Genomic DNA, 20,591 nt, shown 5'->3' with positions numbered 1-20,591 from the left:
TAGAACTGATGCTCAGTGATGTATTCTGTTCTCTTTCATCCTTTAAACGCTGATGAAAGTCGGTCTCACAACCCATCAATTGGTCATTAGCCAGAAGTTTGAAAAACACTCTCATAGATAGAATAGCTGAAGGAAAACTGGATCTGAAATCAAAAGAATACTGGATTAGAAGGTGAAAGACTCGAGTTCTCTTACTAGTTTCTCCTCACTTCTTACTATCTCTATAACCTTGGCAAAGTCAGTTAACTTTTCCATTTTTTGATAGATGAAGTGGGGGTGATGATGCCTTCCATGTCTCTCTCACAGACTGCTGTTGTAAGGAACAAATGAAATAATGTATTTCAAAGTGCTTTGCAAACCATAAAACACTATGTAGGTGTAAGGAGGTGATATCCATAAAATGAGACTATACTTCATTGTTATGTATTTCATGTAACGTTGGTGAACCTTTTAATCCTTCAAATTCATTCTGGAAAAATAATTTCCTTGAGGGTATCTAGTCACACCAGATATATATGAAAATAAGATTGGCAAAGTGTTTCCCATTCTGAATAAGAGACAACAGTGACATTAGTTCAAGTACAGTTTACATATCTGGCCTCTCAGAAGAGAACCTGATACAGATCACCGCCCCTTAAACTAAGATGCTTGTTAAAATAATGGAGGAATGCATGGCTTTGTATTATGTAATTTGCTTATATAACACAACTTTTATGATACATTGTGCTGCTGTTAAAGTTAGCCTTTGGCAAAAATATGTCATAAGCACGTTTACAGAACTCTAATAGGAAGAAATCTATAACAGTGAGGAGAGAGACAGGCAAGCCATTCATTTGAAAAAGCAATGTTTAGTAAAATATTATTATGGCCTACCTCTGTTAAGTTCTTGCCTTGCTGAAAGTGACCTAAAATTCAATATGATTTGATGACCAGTTATCCAGTTTTCTCCTTCCTTCCAGCAAGCATTTATTGAGCACTGATATGTGCCACACTGCAGGTGGTGATAGAGTCATGAGAAAAAAGGAGCCATGGTCACTGCCTTTGAAATAATTTGTGCCCTGTTAGGGAAGGTAAGACAAGTTTTTTATAATACAAGGCACAATATTAGGCTGTTTTGGTTGCATGACATACATAGACTTGCTCAGAGTAGCTTAGGTGATAAGGATTTATTGTAAGCATGCTTACGCAAAGATTGAAAATGAATCCAGCTCTCAAAACCCTAGCAGTACAAGTTTCTGAATCTTCACCTAGGGTTCTACTATTTCTATGATGCAGTGATTAGCCTCATGTCTGCTTTTTTTCTGTGACCATCTGCTTCTCTTCCCGCTACCACCCAGCTTCACGTGTCTTAGGAGGTGCTGAGAGCATAAGAGGAATTCAGTGCTATTGAAGGTCAGAAGAGAAAGATATTGTTTCTTTGTTTAGATTTAAAGGAGTGCTTAATGAGAGGAATGACATTGGTAATGGGCCTCTGAGGAGTGGGGTGTAGACAGAATATGGGATGAAAGGACATTCAGATTGGAAAGTCAAGTTTGAAAATAAAGATTCAGAGATGTAAAGTGCTAATTGTGTCTGTTGAATGACAAACATTGTGATTTGGTTGGAGAAAGGGAAGTATGGGAAGACTGCAACAAAATCATGCCCTTTTAACTGCCCAAATATTTTATTAAATTTTTTATTGAAATGTAATGTATACAATTTGTATATACATATTAAACATATAATTATGATATAGAGTAACCTATAAAATGGTTATAAAATTAGTTTTCTAATGCAAGAAATAGTTCACATAATGCATTTTCAGACAATGTCTTCTACTGGTCTTTTTTTCTCTTTATTTTGCAGAAACTGGAACACATTTGTTGCTCCATAGACAAGCTTATCTAGTGAGGCATGGCACTAGACAGTGTGTGAATTGATAAAATAAGAAATTCCCTGTTTTTAGAATTCACCATTTAGTTGAGGGACAAGACAAACAAGCCAAACACAGACATAATGGTACTAGAGGAAGATACTTTTAGACAGCTGTCACCAAGTGCTTGCATAATCCCTGACCACTATACACAGATACTACTACCCAACTCCCTTATTAGCTTTCTTGTCCCCTTACCCATTATCAGTTTCTTTACTCCTCTGAAGTATACTTCAACAGCACAAAGAGACACCTAATTTGTTCTCAAGATGAAATACCTAGTCCTGAGTTTAAAGGCTAACTACCAGTTGCTGCCCACCCTCATACTCATCTATGTTTAGTTGCCATATGTACTTAGCCATGCTTTGCTCTCTGGAGTCTCAAATTTATTTGTCATTGGAAAGTATTGTCTTTTGAGGATTTCAGAATTTTAATAGAAGGCAGAAGACCAAACAATGAATCACTGATAAAATCTGATTTCCTTTGATAAAGTAACATGAATAAGGGCTTAAAACATAAATTACTTGATAAATATTGGGTCAAAGCTTAACAAAACCCTGCAAATAAGAGTTATGTGTCAAATAGTGGAGATGTACCAGCAAAAGTCTTTTATTTTTCTTACTAATTCTCCGGGAAATAGAGGCGGAGGTGACCTGATTAAATAAGATTCAACAAAGTCTTAGTCTGTTCCAGGACAGAAAGGTATCTTCTTGTTTCTTTTGAATGCCTTCCAGAAAGACAAGGCCACATCCAAATATATTTCAAGTTAATTTCAAACCCAAGAGATATCTCTATGTCTATTACCTAATTCAACTATTGCCATAGCACTTATCACCTTGTAAAGCACACATATAAATGGATCTAGAAAGAAACAGGGACATGTCCTCACATGAAATATTTGTGCAGTGATTTTATGTGTATAATGATGGGGCACCTAGGCAGTTAGTAATGGTAGCCCTACTGAGAATAGTAGACAGGATCCTAGAGAGACAAAGAACCTCATATCTCACCACTTTTTCAGATTGACTCTAAGCTTTTGAAGATGTGTATGTGTTTATGTGTGTCTGCACAGTAGAATTTAGCTTTTTCATGTAACATGAAGATTTAACATGTAATTTTGTTTTATTGAACTTTATAAAATCTTGGATTAAAATGTTTTATGAGGTATTAAAACAAAATACCATTCATTATAAAATATAATAGATTCATGGAAAATACTTTGCAACAAGAAAATATTCTAAGACAGATAGACTTGGCACTTGAAAAATGTGACTAAAACTAGTCTTATAGTATGATTTAATTGCTCTAGCCCCCAACCCATCACACTGAGCTTTTTGAGAGCAGTATCATTCACTTTCACCAATATATATATATTTTTTTTCATCTTTTTGCCTTTTCTAGGGCTGCTCCTGTGGCATATGGAGGTTCCCAGGCTGGGGGTCTAATCGGAGCTGTAGCCTCCGGCCTACACCACAGCCACAGCAACGTGGGATCCGAGCCGCGTCTGCAACCTCCACCACAGCTCACGGCAATGCCGGATCTTTAACCCACTGAGCAAGGGCAGGGACCGAACCCGCAACCTCATGGTTCCTAGTCAGCTTCGTTAACCACTGCGCCACGACGGGAACTCCGACCAATATATCTTGTGCATCAAACATGCCTAATGTTTAATAAGTAGTCTATAAATGCTTATTTAGAGAAATAAACAGTCAATTTGGGGTAGGTGAAACATTAAATCAGCATTAATATGTCTATAGTTTTTGTTCCATCTTTTATTTCATTATTTGCCTCTGCATCTTGTCATTCCCATGTCATTCACTAAGCCATCAACAAATTCCAATCCTTTTCCCTAGGGCCATTTCACCTCCTTATCACAGAACTTTTCTGTGAAACCTTATAGACTAGTTTGTTCTCTCTCCCTCTCTCTGTGTTCTTTTTTTTTTTTAACTCTATAACTCTTTACTATTGTCTGTTCATTAAGTCAGTTATGTTCATATGTATGTGCGTCCCCTCCCCCTGTGTTAGTTGTATTACCTTATCTGATGCCCGCCCATTGTTTCTTGTACTGATATTTCAAGCCAATGCCTATACTAGGGGAAGAGAGAAAGGATTGAATAGCAGATTAACATCAGCAATCTTTGGAATGAGGTTAGTCAGTAAAGGATACACAAATCTTTTTTTCTTCCTTACTCCAACCTATAGTGTGTTTTGGGGAAGACATAAGATGCTGATCATTTGGTATAAAGATAGAAAGTTGATTATGACATGGAGTGATCTTCATCAGAAATGCCACCCCTAGTTGACTGTGTGGTATTGAGCAAAAAACATAAATTTTCCATGCTTCATTTTCCTCATCTTATATTTAAATACATTTATGTATTGCACCAGCAACTGTGTAATCATAATAACTTACCACATCTTATAATGGGAATGATATATAAACAGAATGATGTTTGCACTTCTCTCTGTGTCAGAGAACTAAGAGTAATTAAATACAATAGAAAACCATTTACTTGGAATGTATGAGACCTGATCTGTTCTACATTAATTATATCAGTGTTTAGATATCCTAATTCCAAATGAGCATAACAATTTTTAAAGGGATGTTAGCTCATAAATAATACCATACAGTGTGAGATAGTAAAGTATAGTGAGAAATAATATTTTAAATCAACTGTTTTAAGAAGTATTTAACAATATGGAATGTAAGATAGAGTAGAAAATGAACAAGTTTTAAAAACATGTCTTATGAAATTTTTATTCAGTGTTTATATATTGTTATCCACATCAGTGAAAGTATGCGTTGCTGCTAGGGGCTGAATTGTGCACCATGACCCTCCCAAATTCATATGTTGAAGCCCTGTCCCCTAATGTGATGGTATTTGCAGATAGGTATTTACCTATCCTAATTGAAGATAAGTGATTTACCATCCTAACCGTTTTTAACACCATTTAGTTGTGTTAAGTGTATGCACATGGTTTTGCAATGACACTTTTTCATCTCACAAAATTGAAACTCTATACCCATTGAATAATTCCCCATTTCCACTCTGCCCTTGGAAGCCAACATTCATTTCTCATACTTTGACTACTTTAGGTATAAAATATAAGTAGAATCAGGCAGCATTTTTTTGTTACTGGCTTATTTCATGTATAATATCCTCAAGGTTCATCCATGTTGTAGCATACGTCAGGATTTTCTTCTTTATTGAGGCTGAATAATATTCCTTAGTATGTATATACCACATTTTCTTTTTCAGTTCATCCACTAATAGACATTGACATTGCTTCTACATTTTGGATATTGTGACTAATGCTTCAGTAAGCATGAGTGTGCAAATATTTCTTGAGATCTTATTTTCAATTATTTTGGATGTATACCTATAAGTGGCATTACCAGCTCATATGGTAATTCAGTTTTTAATTTTTTAAAGACTTTCTATACTGATGTGCATAGTGTTACAACATTTTATGTTCTTATCAACAGTTTGCAAAGTTCTAATTTCTTCATATCCTCACCAACACTCATTATTTTATATTTTTTTGATAGTTGCCATCTTAATGGGTATGAGGTGATATCTCATTGTGGTTTTGGTTTGCATTTTCATGATGATTAGTGATGATAAGCATCTTTTTGTATGTTTGTTGGTCATTTATATATCTTCTTTGGATCAATGTCTGTTCAAGACATTTGCCTATTTTAAAATACATTTATTTCTATTGTTGAATTGTAGGAGTTCTTTGCATATTCTGTGTATTAATCTCTGATTAGGTATATGACTTGAAAATATTTTCTCCGATTTCATAGATTGCCTTTTCATTCTGTGGATTGTTTCCTTTGATACACAGAATGAACAATCATTTAAAAAGTCATTTTTAGAAAAAATTATGTTGTTCTGATACTGGTAAAAGTATCATGGGACTCCTGCGTAAACAAACTTGTAATGTTTAGGGCATTAGGTGTTTGTTTTTATTTTTGTTTTTTGCTTTGTTTTTTTAGGGACTCACCTGTGACATATGGAAGTTCCCAGGCTAGGGGTTGAATTGCAGCTGTAGGCCTACACCACAGCCCTGGTGACACCGGATCGGAGTCGCATCTGCGACCTACGCCAAGACTTGCAGCAATGCCAGATTCTTAAGCCACTGAGAAAGGCCAGGGATTGAATCTACATCCTCATGGATGCTAGTCAGGTTCTTAACCAGCTGAGCCACAACTGGAATTCCTGCTTTGTTTTGTTTTAATTGAAGTATAGTTGTTGTACTGTTATATAATTTATAGGTATACAATATAGTGATTCACAATTTTTAGTTATACTCCATTTATAGTTATTATAAAAATTGGTTATATTCCCAGTGTTGTACAATATACTCCTGTAGCTAATTTTATTTTTTCTTTTTAAGGCCACACCTGTGGCATATGTAAGTTCCTGGGCTAGGGGTTGAATCAGAGCTGCAGCTGATGGCCTATGCCACAGCCACAGCAATTCGGGATCCTAGCCACATCTGCAACTGCAGCTTGTGGCAACATGAGATCCTTAACCTATTTAGCAAGGCCATGGATTGAACCTGCATCCTCATGAAGACTAGTTGGGTTCTTAATCCACTGAGCCACAGCAGAAAGTCCTCCTGTAGCTTATTTTATACAAAATAGTTTGTACCTCTTAATCTCCTATCCCTATATTGCCCCTACTCCCTTCTCTCTCCCCTCTGGTAACCACTAGTTTGTTCTCTGTTTCTTTAAGTTTGCTTCTTTTTTATTATATACACTAGTTTGTTGTCTTTTAGATTCCACATAAAAGTGATATCATACAGTATTTGTCTTTGACTTATTTCACTAGGCATAATATCCTCCAAGTCCATCTATGTTGTGCCAAATGGCAAAATTTCCTTTTTTATGGCTGAGTAGTATTCTATTGTGAATATACACCACATCTTCTTTATCCCTTCATCTGTCGATGGACACTTAGTTTGCTTCCAGATTTGGCAATTATAAATAATGCTGGTATAAGCATTTGGGTGCATGTATCTTTGTGAATTAGTGCTTTGGTTTCTTTTCCACTATATACCCAGGAATGGAATTTCTAGGTCATATGATAGTTCTGTTTTTAGGTGGTTTTTTTTTTTTTTTTTTTTTTTTTGAGAAACCTCCATACTGTTTTTCACAGTGGCTGCATATCTTTACATTCTGACTAACAGAGTACAAACGATTCCCTTTTCTCTGCATACTTACTAACATTTGTTATTTGTGGTATTTTTTGTAATAGCCTTTCTGATAGGTGTTTTGATTTTCATTTCCCTAATGATTAGCAATGTTGAACATCTTTTCATGTGTCTGTTGGCCATGTGTGTGTCCTCTTTCAAAAAATGTCTTTTCAGTTCTTCTGCCCATTTTTTAAATTAGGCAGTTTGTCTTTTGAATGTTAAGTTGTATGAGCTGTTTATATATGTTGGATATTAACCCCCTTATTGTTCATATCATTTGCACATATTTTATTGCCTTCAGTAGCTTGTATGAGTCAGTAGGTTGTTTTGTTGATGGTTTCCTTTGCTGTGCAAAATCTTTTAAGTTTAATTAGGTCCCACTTGTTTATTTTTGCTTTTATTTCCTCTGCTGTAGGAGACAGATCCAAAAATATATTGCTGTGATTTATGTCAAAAAGTGTTCGGCCTATGTTTTCCTCTAGGAGTTTTATGGTTTCTGGTCTTATATTTACATCTTTAATCCATTTTAAGCTTATTTTTGTATATAGTATTAGAGAATTTTGTTTTGTTTTTTACATTTCAGGTCTTTCAGATGGAGGTACTATACAAATTACATTAGAATAGTTGTGTTATAAAGAATATAGTAACTGATACATAACAAATTACTAAAATGTAAAATAACATTTAATTCCTTTTTTTCTAAAAAAGAAAAAAAAGCCAGCTCTGATATCCCTAGCATTTTTAGACTTTAGATTTTGGTATATCCATGAAGCCTTACACTATGGGTTTGTATAACATGGACTACAATTAGAAATGTTTTATTGAGTAACAGGTAGTAGTACTATTTCTAGAATTGCTACTTGAATGATCCTAACTTAAGCCATCCTCTTAGATTATCCATGGTTGTAACTCTAACATATATTTCATTAAAGAAAAATCTCAAAATGTTATTCATAATTAAAGGGAATTCAATTTATTTTAATAGCATGTATTTGAAAACAATTTTGTACTCTCCATAAGTAGAGAGATGGTCATCATGAGTGCCAGTTTTTGTATAAGATCAGAATTTATTTTAGAGACAGAATATTTCATTAGTAAATATGGTTAGCTTTTAACATGCAAAAAGAAAAATAACATAAATAAATTGCTCACTTGTCTCATTAAAGCCAGCCCATTAAGCAATCTCTTCTGATATTTTCAGAACCAACTTGGGATAAAACAATATACCAACTAAGTTTAAGACTTAATTAGGATCAAATAAATTATACAGAATGGCAAGTGTGATAGGAGCACCATTGATATGATTTTCTTGAAATACAAGAAGAGACTGCTGAGTGATGGCAAATGAAGTTAAGTCAATGCTGTAATGTCAAGGCTCAGACCAGAATCTTTACTTCTCTAAGCCTCATATTTTCCACCTCTAAATTGAGAACAATACACAACTTTAAAACAATGCAGTTTTTTCAAAAGTAGTAATTACTCATCTCCTCAGAAGATTTTCATTATCCCACATTCTCAACATTTTTTAAATTTCATAACACACTAGTTATGCAAAAAAGGAATTATAATAATAGAGTATAGAGGACCAAAATAATAACTTTAAGAATCGGTAAATTAAGTTGATGATATCTCCCCAGTGAGTGTGTAGACTAACATTATGTTATCATGGCTCCAATACAATTGATTAAAACTGTTAAAAGTCAGTTATTTCACTTGGATTATAAAAAGTCCCTAACTTGATATAGTCTTTCCTCCCTTGTCCCCTCCCCAAATTAGCCATATATTTTAATGACATATCCACAACTGTAGTCTCTATGACAATCAGGCACTGTGTAAATGATTCCATCTGGAAGGCTAGAAGAAGTCTCAACATGCAAGTAGCCATGCCTCTCCCCATCTTGAAGTGCTCTTCCAAGAGAAAAAGGGGATGAGTTCCTCTCTCCTTCTTAGTTAACTGGTACATATCTTAGCAGCAACTAAAGTAAATACATGTCAGCTTTCACTGAATTCTTTTAAAGAAAACTGTTCCCTAATCTAAATTAATAATGATAACGATTAGAATAATAGTTATATTGGTAAATAATATTAACTGAATTTGTAATAACTATCAGGCATGGTGCTAAGGACTTGACATACAATCCTGATGTGATGCCCATGCTTTTTAAATATGCTAAAGACTAATATTAACATGTAATACACTAATAAATATATTTGAATACACTATAAAGTAAGTCACCTACCACAAATTAGGTTACAAAATTGATCAAACATCACTAGCTTATAATGTGGATGTTAGTGCCAATACAACAAAGTTCCTACATATGCATATGTATTTACTATGAAAGCTGTAGCTATGGAACCCTATACTTCTAAGTAGTAGTTGTCATTAGTTTGGTGGTATTTTGGTATATACTATTTTTAAACATCTCTGAATATTCCTGACACTTTTACCATCTATCTACAGCGCCTTCCCTCATGGGGTTTTATGCACTTTGAGGGACTTCTTTGAAAGACAGTTTTGTTTGCAGCTTGGCCCAGTGAATAAAGCATCAGATAATATTCGTGAAGGTCTTTGAGAGATGCAGATGAAAGGTGCTTCCTAAATACAAAGCACTAATGTTGTATTCATGAAAATGTTTTTTCTTCACATCCTTTGCTCTGATGTTAAAGTCCCAAGGTGTTATTGCAATAGATATTTTAGAAAGCATGTATATCCCCAAATCACTTAGAAATATTCTGTCATCTGAAGTAAAAGGGACTGAGAGCATAATAAGAAAGCTAATCAATAGAGAGTATTTGGTGTGGTTGGAGGAAGAGGAAAGGATAGGAGTCAACTGTTCTTATATTGATTCATGATTTCAATAACAGCGTCTTAGAACTGTTGGGAAAAAATTAGAAACCTTTGAACATTGTAAAATATTTCTTAACCATGATGGAGAAGTTTTACATAATCAAATAGCTTGGAATCAGATAGATTTTCTCTTAGGTTACTTACTAGTGTTACTTGAATTTTATAGATTTTGTTGGGTTCAATCATTGATCATTCATTTAATAATATTATTTAGTGGTTACTATGTGCCAGGTACTCTACTAAGTATTTTATACACATGACCTCATTTAATTTTCACCAAGATGTTGAGATGTTTATTACTATCCCTGTTTTATAGGTAAGGAAATAGCCTTGAAAAGGTTTGATTACTCAATATCAAACTGATAGTAAATGACAAAGCTACGACTTAAATCCAGATTGATCTGATCCTAATGTCTGTAACTTAACCACTGTGTAATTCAGAAATATCAAGATATACTTACTAATTTAAACAAGTTGTGTACAGGTTAAGTTCTCTAGATGAGTAGTAGAGAAAGTATTCTGTACTTGTTTCACCATATTGAAAATAAACAGATGTAACCCAAGACACCCTCCCTTTTGTCTTCTTGTTCTGAACAAAAAGTGTTCCATAACTAATGAGGTTTAATTCCTTCTCTGATCTGGCTTCTTTATCATTCCTTTTGAACATTAAAAGTAGTAATAACATATTTGTAAGATTTGAGCCCCACTTTAAAGAAAAATATATTTCAGTAGTGGGTAACACTTGACTTTTTATATTTATACTTCGACCTGCAGCTGACTTTTTATGATTACTACTAGACAGCCCCATGGTGTACTGCAGCCAGATATGTCCACAGAAATCCCCTTAATGGGAGTAACTGAAAAACATCTAGGACCTGTATTGTCCTAGGTGATAAGGGGACATTCCCTAGTGGTGCAATAGCACCAATGTTAAGATCAGGGAGCTGGCTAGATGTTTACCCTGCATGATATGGCTTCCTCAGTAGCAGAACGATGCTTTATATAAACTGTTTCCAAATGGTAATGAAGCTGGGAGTACAAAAGACAACAATCATGTATTACTGTTTTTTCCTGTTAGACATCTCACTCTGTGTAGGCCACCAAGACCACCAAATCAAGGCTTGCTCTCATGAAGTATAAGGGAAACAAATGAAGACATGTACACATGCTTAGCTCACACTCTGCAGTTTGGTCTGGTACAGACCCCCAGTATTAATACACAGAAAGGAGCTTCTGTGCACTCATTCACTGATACCAAGCACTATGAGAGGTCACTGAGAACTGCTTCACATAAACAATGTGTGTTTAATCCTCCATCCCTCTCAATATCTCAACTCTAACACATAAAATATTTCTCCTGAGTACCATTTGCAAAAATGTCATTTAAATGACCTTAACTAAGAATTAAGATAATTCATTAAAGGGAAGCACTTTATCAGTCACTATCTATGAAATATTTTCTTAATTTCTAGGATTACCATTTATATTTGTTACTGCGGTCTCAGATATTCATAGTTTCCTCAACACCTGTTCTCACTTTTCCTTCTGTTTATGCAAGCTGACACTCTTCCTCTTGACACAAGCTAATTTTTCAGTTTTTCCTAAGGCATCTATACATTAAATCTCAGTAGGAGTTGGGAGGAACTTGTCTGACTTCACCAGTTGTTCATTCTACTCTAACATTATATTAGTAGAGTCCACAAATTTGCTTATTTTGATGGACATTTCACTTGATCCACTAGCAGACAGTGGATCTATATCAATATATCAGTATTTTTTCTAATTGGGCTGCCTTCTCATGACTTCATTAGCTACCCTCCAGTTAATGGAGTCTCAAGTGCAATCTATACATAATTTGAGGCTACATGTGAAAAGACATCATTACAAAAGAATTTGTCAGATAACTTTTTTGTATTCTGGGTGATGTTCATCCAGAATATTGCATTTTGTTTGGGGAACCATAAAGACCTAGTTAAATTGGAGGGAGTCCAGGGAGATAAGCAGTAATGTAATTGAGGGAATGAATCAGAATTTGAAGGAAAAATAAAATGACTTAAATATGCATAGCGTAGCATAAGCAAAGTTTATAAAGCAGGCTTAGTAATAGGTCTTAATGTTGGCACCTCTCCAAAAAATAACTCTATTTAATGTCTCACTAAAGTAACATGTTGAAAAACAAGAAAATGAAAATTTGTAATAATGAAGGAATTAATCAGTGAACATTTTAGAACACTTCAGGCATAAAACTTCAGATACAGGCTGTGCCCACACAATGCCAAAACAGCTGGTAGAAATGTGAAGAATTCAATCAAATATTTGTCATCATAAAACACTCACCCACCATAGTTGCTATAATTGTTTTTTTAAATAAACTTAATTGAATTCAAACTTTAAAATTTTGAATTCATTCAAATTAGTTAAATTTTCACATAAAATTATAAAGTTGTATTGAATAAAATTATGAGCTAAGTGTGTGGGAGCTATAAAATGATTCAGACTTTGATCTTGATATAAGACAAGTAGATGCATTGCTTAAATGCAAGACAGGAAATAAAACTTACTCTCTCGTTCCTACAGAACTGTCGCTTCCCAGCTCATACCTCTTAGGTAACCCAAAAGATATCAGAGAAGAAGTTTGATGGAAGCCAATAGTGTTCTACCCTCATCCATCAAGATTACAATTATCAATTTCCTTGGCTCCAATGTATTTGAATATCATGTACATGTATAAAACACTCCCTTGAGAATACCAAGATTTTTTTTCCCAAATTCCACCCTCCTCATGTTCTTTTTTTGGGGAGAGGAATAACCAAACTCTCATCATCCCTATGGTATTCATAGAGTCATTTTACAAGCATGTGGATATGAAAATGGGTTATGGAATCAGGATGTACCCAATTCCTTGCACTAACTATAACCCCACCCCTTTCTCCCACATCCGGGAGAGCACATCCAAATGTAACTCAGAATGGCACTTTCAGAGGTATCACCTTGAATTCACTCTCATCTACTATTTTTAAAATAAATTGTCTGTGAACTTTAGTTCTCTATTGTAGTAAGAAAGAATTGCAAAACATTGGTTGGTTTGGATCCTGTAGCTGAGAACTTCTGGGTTAGAGCAGTAGCCCAAAACCTGGCTGAAATTTGAGAATCACCTGGGTCTTGTGAATACTGCTATAATAGTGCTGTCCCTTCCTATTGTCCCTGGTGGGGACTATGTATGTTTTCAACCTCCAAGTATAGATGTTGGAACTCCTCTCTACCACTCCACTGGGTATCCGTGGGTTACTCTTGTTCTTAAGTTGTGCTGGGGGGAGGACCCCAGGGTATGGGGGAACTTTGTCATCAAACAGCCAGACGATGATGGTTATATGGTGGTATTAATAATCAACACTTTTTTTCAGTCTTTTTTTGAAAGGAAAAGTTTTGAGTGGAGCGGCTAAAACCTTCCCAGCCTTCCCTAATTCTCCTTGCTTTCTTTTTGTCCTCTAGAATTTTTTTGTCTTTTGCTTTTGTTTTTTATTACTCAATGTAGTCTGCCCTCATTATTTAACATATGATAATTTGAAAAAAAAATTTCTTTGAGCTTTAGACATAGTCATAATGTTTTCTTGATTTGTGCTTCAAACATTCAGAATTCCATTTTCATAAATAACATTAGAATGATTTTCATCCATTGCTCTTTGAACAAATATAGGGTGACCATTTGTAGTAGTCCAATAAAAAATAAAGCTCTGAAAATGAAAACTCTGTAAAATTCCAGAGTATTTGTTATTAGCTAATTTATTAAATGATTCACTGTCAATTAATTCATAACCCTCTATTACCTACTTGCAAATAATTAATGAACTTGGGGATTGAAAATAATTGAAACACCTACATATGACTTTAGTTTGCATATAAACTAAATATGAACTTTTAAGGATCATTAGTTTTTTATATTTTCTTCTTGATATACTTCACTGCCTAATAATGGAAGCCACAGCATCATTGTCAGCATAAGATAAAACAGGGCAATTAACTACTTTATGTTTCATGTACATAATGTATGACAGAGTTTCTTTCAAGACCATAGTGAAAAAAGCTTTGGCCAGCCACTAATTTTAATTGTTAATATCCTATATTAATACTTAGAATTTGTCATTTACTATTCCAAAATGCACCATGAGGTAGATCTCTTTGCCACTCTGCTTAGAAAAATAAATAGGTAACAAATACATTGGCTTAATTTTTCTTTTTTTAACATTGCCAAACTACTCTGAAAATGTAAGTATGCTTATATTTTCACAACCAAGAAAGCTGGAGAGGTTGAACATTTACTTTAGTAATTTAAGCAAAATAGCTTTTGGCTACAGTCTTTAATTTTTTTTTCCCTTGGTTGTAAAGTTCTAGTTTGCTTATCTTAATCTATGTAGTTGATTGAGTTAACAAACAAGGTACTCATTGGCAGGAATATTGACTATTATGCTTGCGATTGGCTAATTGCACTATGTAAAGCTAGTACAGTGCACAGCACAGTTGGATTCTCCCTATAACAGAGACAGGTTGGGGAAGGGCTGCCTTGTGGATACTTGACTCTGTTATGCTTATGCAATGCATTGGAGAACAGTAAAACAGATTCCTGAGATGTAGAAAATAGAAAGTTTAGACTTTCTTGAGGTATACCAGCAAATCCTTTGGAGAGAAGCATCAGCTTATGGAGAGTCTGACGTGCGAGTATGAGTTTTAGCATAAACACGTCAGAGGGTTGAAGGTGCTTCAGTGTTGACCTTGATTTCTAGTAGTTGTAATGGAGATAAACCTAGTCGACAAAAGTTAATACAGCATATTCTCTCACTTGCTGGTTTAGTGAAAGGACCAGTCAAAGTCTTCAAAGGTATGGGCTTTACAATCTTTAGTATCACAGGGCCCAGGAGCCGTGCAGAGGGCAGTAATCTAGAACCAGATTAAAACCATGTAAACTGAAAGACTTCATAATTTATTACTGTCGGCCTTCCCCCAGGGCTTCTATGACTCTTCTCCTGCAGTCATCTGCTTTAATTGTGAATTCTATCTGTTTCAGTTTCCTCTGCCTCTTGCTGTTTGTTGTCTATTTCTTGCTCACTCACGTGCCCATACATATACCAAATATAAACATTAGCCATGTAATAGACTTTATTTCTGTTTTCAATCTAGTGGTTTAACTAATGAATCTGCTTTTATTAAAGGCTATTAATATATAATATAAATAATACTTTAATGCCTTAATATTAATTACATTAATATTAAAGCAGAATTATTTGAGCCAGAAGAGCGATAAGGTATACTTGTTTACTCAGTTTTTTTCGGAAAAACAATTTTCTTGCCTTCATATTCTTTGGCCCTCTAATAGTAATTATAAGGTTAAAAACAGAAATGTCCGGAGTTCCTGTCGTGGCTCAGTGGTTAACGAATACGACTAGGAACCATGAGGTTGCAGGTTTGGTCCCTGCCCTTGCTCAGTGGGTCAAGGATCGGGCGTTGCCGTGAGCTGTGGTGTAGGTCGCAGACGCGGCTGGGATCCCGCGTTGCTGTGGCTCTGGCTTGGGCCGGCGGCTACAGTTCCGATTCCACCCCTAGCCTGGGAACCTCCATATGCCACAGGAGCGGCCCAAGAAATAGCAAAAAGACAAAAAACAAACAAACAAACAAAAAAACAAAAAAACCAGAAATGTCCACAGCCATATACATCTAAGACTAATTTGACGATCACCGAACACAAGTTAATGGATGTTAGCCATTACATGCGTCCTCACCAGTTGTGAAAGCTCTTTGTGACAAAGTACTTTAAAGTAGTAATATACATATAGAATTAGTAGTAATAGTTAATATTACTAATAAACCTATTTTCTTTCTTTTAAGCCTGATTCTTTTTATCCCCTCTCCTGCCTAGGATGGAGAATAGATCAGAAAACCCAAGGAACCAAAAGCTTATAATTGGCCTCAAGAGACTTGACATAAGTAGTTATGGCAGTAACCCTTGGTGCCCTGATGTTCTTTGCTCATGTAGATTACCAAGGTCTTAAGAGGAATTAATTAATTTTGCCTCATATGAGTTCAGAGAGGTGGTTAAATACTAATACAGCCTCATTATCCTTTATCCAAAATCACTGGGGTCCACTTGTTTCAGAATTTAGAATTCTAAGATTTTACAAAGACCATACCATGTATATACTGTATATTGTACAACATCCTGATTGGGATGTGGGCCAGCACCTCTTAATAAGAGGCATCAGTATATCTATAGCAAAAGGTAGGAGAATTCACTAAATGAAATACATAACGACTTATAAATATCCTCACATCAGTCAGGTTAGGTTTTCCCACCGAATTATTTAGAAAAAACTCAGTTTTCAGGGTTTTTTTTCTATTCCAGAATTGCAAAGCGTTGTGGCGCTATCTCCTAATGAAATACAGACTAAGGTCAGGAAGTGCAGACATATTCTCTGACCCCCTGTGACCTTTTCCTAGAGCTATAGGAATAAATGTGCCCCCTTGACAACATATACTACATAGTAATTTTGGGAAAAAACATGTTGGGGGGTATTATAGTGTTACTATAGAAAAGAATGATCAATTAAGTACATGGAGTTTGGAAAAACTAGGCCTGTGACTACTTTAGTCACATTGTTCAAGAAAAATTATGTGTTTAGCTTTACTGTATTAATTACAATATTTTTAACACCAACAGAAAATTATTTTGCCTGTACAGTCAGTTCTTCTATAATGTTTGTTTTGAATGCATTAATTTGTTCTCATGCTATTGGTATATTTGAGAACAATTTGAATGTAAGAAAAATTTCATGTTTGCATATGCGGGATTCCATCTGTTAAAAACACTAGGTAAGTGCAGAAGACTGCATACAGCAGATAGAGCCATAAAGGAATACACAAAATGTGCGCATACTTGCATCTGAAACTTCCACCAGCTATCTTAGTCCATCATAGAATTTTCTGTCTAGATTTGGATAACCCTAACTTCCACCAATTCAAATTACCTCACAAGTTGCAACCCTTCTGACACCCACTTTCACAAGCAGGCTTCAGATATTGTTCCCCAACCCCATTTTTCCCATAAGGCCTTTACCCGCACATGATTTTGCAAAGTGCAATGAATTTTCAAAATGCAAAGATCACCTTATGAGTGAATTGACTGTATGTGCTAATGGAATGAAATAGGTAAAACACTTTAACAGGATACCTTGAGAAGTTCCCACGTAGTATTTCTGGGCATATATATTCTAATTTCTAGCGAAAAGTTTCTCTAACCCATCATCCAGGTTTATCTGCAAATAAAGAGAAAAAAAGAAGAAAAAAAATCTATGCATAACAATTTTCTTCTCCCACTTACCTTTTGGCGACAAGGGCAACATTGTTTCTGAGGGCTTATACTTCTGTTAACAGCTCTGCCACACTTAAAATGCCTTGGATATAGAGTTTGCAGGAATCCCACCCCCGCCCCCGCCCCACTCCCCAAAGAGATTTCTTTCCACATTATTTTAGGACCTCAGACCTGAAATTGGCTCCTATCCAGTATATTGTGTGAATTAGACTTGTCCATCTGAAAACTTAATTTACTTACAGAAAGCTTTATAAGTATGTCTGGATACCCACATTTGCATAATCACCACCACCACCCCCCTTCTCCCTTGCATCTCCCTCCTGCATAGAAACCTACGGTTGCCAGATACATTCGAAAGTGAGTACTCTTAACTCTTTGGAATTGGTGTTCTGGAGCTCCTGACACTGAACCCTAATGTATTTTTTATTAGTGTTTAATATTGGGAAATCCCATTTCATGGAGTCCAAGGATTAAATTACTTCATTTGGGAGGGAACAAGTACATTCCTATCTTTTTCCTGAGGTGAAAAAAAGAATGAAGCTGAGATGATTGACATTTTATAAGGGCTTAAGGTCCAGATATATTCTACTCAGTGCAACAGTCCAGTATTGTAAAATATTTTAAAGACAATATTAACAAGTTGGGAAACCTCTGCATATTTTAAATGTGGAAACAAAAATATGCAATAAAATAGATATAAATCAAAACATATGCATATATAATCAAAATGTTTTTAATACATAATGTATATATAATCAAAGTGACTATACAAAGCAGTTCTATCTACAGCAGAAATTATATAATATGTTATAATAATAGCATGATCACACTTTTCAATGAAGAATTTTTATCATTTTTCATAATAAGAAAGGAGTTGCAAAGATTTTAAAGAAATTCAGCAAGCATTAAATGCAGATGATAATGAGTGAGCCTTTCTTTCCAACAATTGTACTGAATAGAATCTTTCTTTTGAACAACTATACTGACAGAAACACCTATTCATTAGGCTAGTAGATGTTATCTATGTTGCTTAGAAGGTGTTCTGAACACAAGACCTAAAATTGATTCCTTCTTCAAACTCTGAACTCCCACCTTTTGCTTCCTTTCCTTACATCATTAAGTTCATGGATTTAGGTGGCAAATCTGTAGAGTATGTCACTGCTGCCCTTTTCATATCTTGGAGGGAATGATTTTAAGCACCCTGTATAGGGTATCTTTGTCCTTCCACATGGCTCTCAGAGTTATTTCACTGAAACCTCCAAGGGGGAGTCCTACAGCTCTGTTAGCTAGCTGTCCAGTAGATACCCAGTGGCTGTATCTGAGTGAAAGAGCCAAGGGAACATTTAAGGTGGTTCTCTAGATCCCAGTGAAATGGTTTTCTGTCAACAAAAACTCTTAGGGATCTTACTCGTACCCAGCACTGTGCTCGAAGTTCTGTGGCATACAGGAAATGTAGAAGATGATTTGCTCTAAGAAACATGTTGTCTCTTTGGGTCGATAGGACAAAAAACATGGAATATCAAAGGAAGGTTGTACTATTGTAAACTTAAAGGGCCAAATTTACGACAAAAATAGTAAGTATTGAAGTCAGAGAAGAGAATCATTTATTTTCTAGAATAGTGTAATGGAAAGAGTTCTCGACTGGGAATCATTGAGACATAGGCAGGCAAATTCATACAAGTTGAATGACTTTGAACAAATCACTTCACCTCCCTGAACCTTGGGTTCCTCATCTATAAAATGGAGAGGGAAGGAGGGAGTGCTGAACTAGGTGACTCCTGTGGTCAATTCCAGTCTTAACATTTTATACTCCTGCTCCATTCAGTAACCACTGAATGTTCAAGCACATTTTACATGGATTAAACTTAGTTATTAGGGTAAAGGTTTATCATCTCCATTTTGCACATGAGAGGGTAAAGCTTCCAAATGGCAGAGGCAGAACTCAAACCCAGGTTTTCCATACCCCCAAATTCTGTGCTCTTTCCACTGTGCTGAGCTGTATTCTCTTACATCATTGTGTCTTCCTTTCTATATTTAAGGAGATATAGTCTAAGAGGGAAGCAGACATAGAAGCAAATAAATGCAATACAGGTAGTATGTCACAAGTGAACAATCCAGAAAGTGTGGAGGAATCTGTATCTCTATAGCTTAAGTAAAGAGAACTTGTATTGTAGAGATCTGTAGGACGGTGACTGGAGCATTGGCCAGCGTCAGGAGATATGGGTTCTAATCCTGGACAAGCAATTCTCTGGGTGTCAGTTTTCTCATCTATGAAAGTAGAGGATCCCTCAAGGTTTTGGGGTTCTAGCATTCAATGCTTTTCTGACTCCCAAGGATGGAAAGCATGCTTCTGGTTATGGTTATGAGTATGAGCCCAGAGGTTTAAAAAAATTAATGAGATGTTAAGTACTTGTGATAATTTTTTTAGTGGATATGGGATTTGGACTGGGCCTGGAGTAATTGGGGTGATTTAGAAAATTCATGAAGCATTTTAGTTCCTTTTAAATATACAAGGGTAGCTGACTTTCTAAAGGAATTCTTTGTATAAAATGAATGATCACTACTCCCTATTATGTATACAATTCCATTTTTCATGTAGCAAGTTTATTTAAAGGGAGAACCACCTGTACTAGAAAACACAGCCAAGAAGTTGTCATGCTCTTGGGGCACTAGTATTGTTTTTAAATATGAAAATCATGCCAATGTCTTCAAAATTCAAGTTTGAGGTGGAAGGATTGAAAAAAAATGATTTTTTTCTGTGATTAGTCATTGCAAAGTGAGTCTCAGCACAAAGCAACTGAGCCCTTTGCTGGGCATCGAAAGCCTCTGGCATTTTTCTGCTTTTCAATTCTCAGTCATTTGGGAGGTGGGACACAGCCACACTGTCTACAAAGTTTATCCAGAATGTGCTAGTGTTACAAGAAATCACTTGACATCTATTATGTTTCTCCTGTGGAAGAGAGGTGGCTATCAACTACAATAGTGATTTCTTTTCAAAAGGGTTTAATTGGGGTATTTCTCATGGGCCACATTCTGACTTACTGTCTATACATGTGCCTGCCAGGAGAACAGTGGAAAAATACCAAATAATAGCAACAGAAGTCTGATGACTGCTATCCCAGGCTGCCCCCTCTGTAAACAGGCAGGAAAAAAAACGGTTTCCCTGCTGCCTAAGCTGCTGCTAATATGGCAGAGCTTCTAGAAAGGTATGGCAAGGGGAGGAGGGGTGCTGACTGTACTTTGCATGGCTGTGGAAATATGTGTAA

Source organism: Phacochoerus africanus, chromosome X (assembly GCF_016906955.1).
Source record: "Phacochoerus africanus isolate WHEZ1 chromosome X, ROS_Pafr_v1, whole genome shotgun sequence".
NCBI lineage: Eukaryota > Metazoa > Chordata > Mammalia > Artiodactyla > Suidae > Phacochoerus > Phacochoerus africanus.
This window is presented reverse-complemented; position numbering follows the sequence as displayed.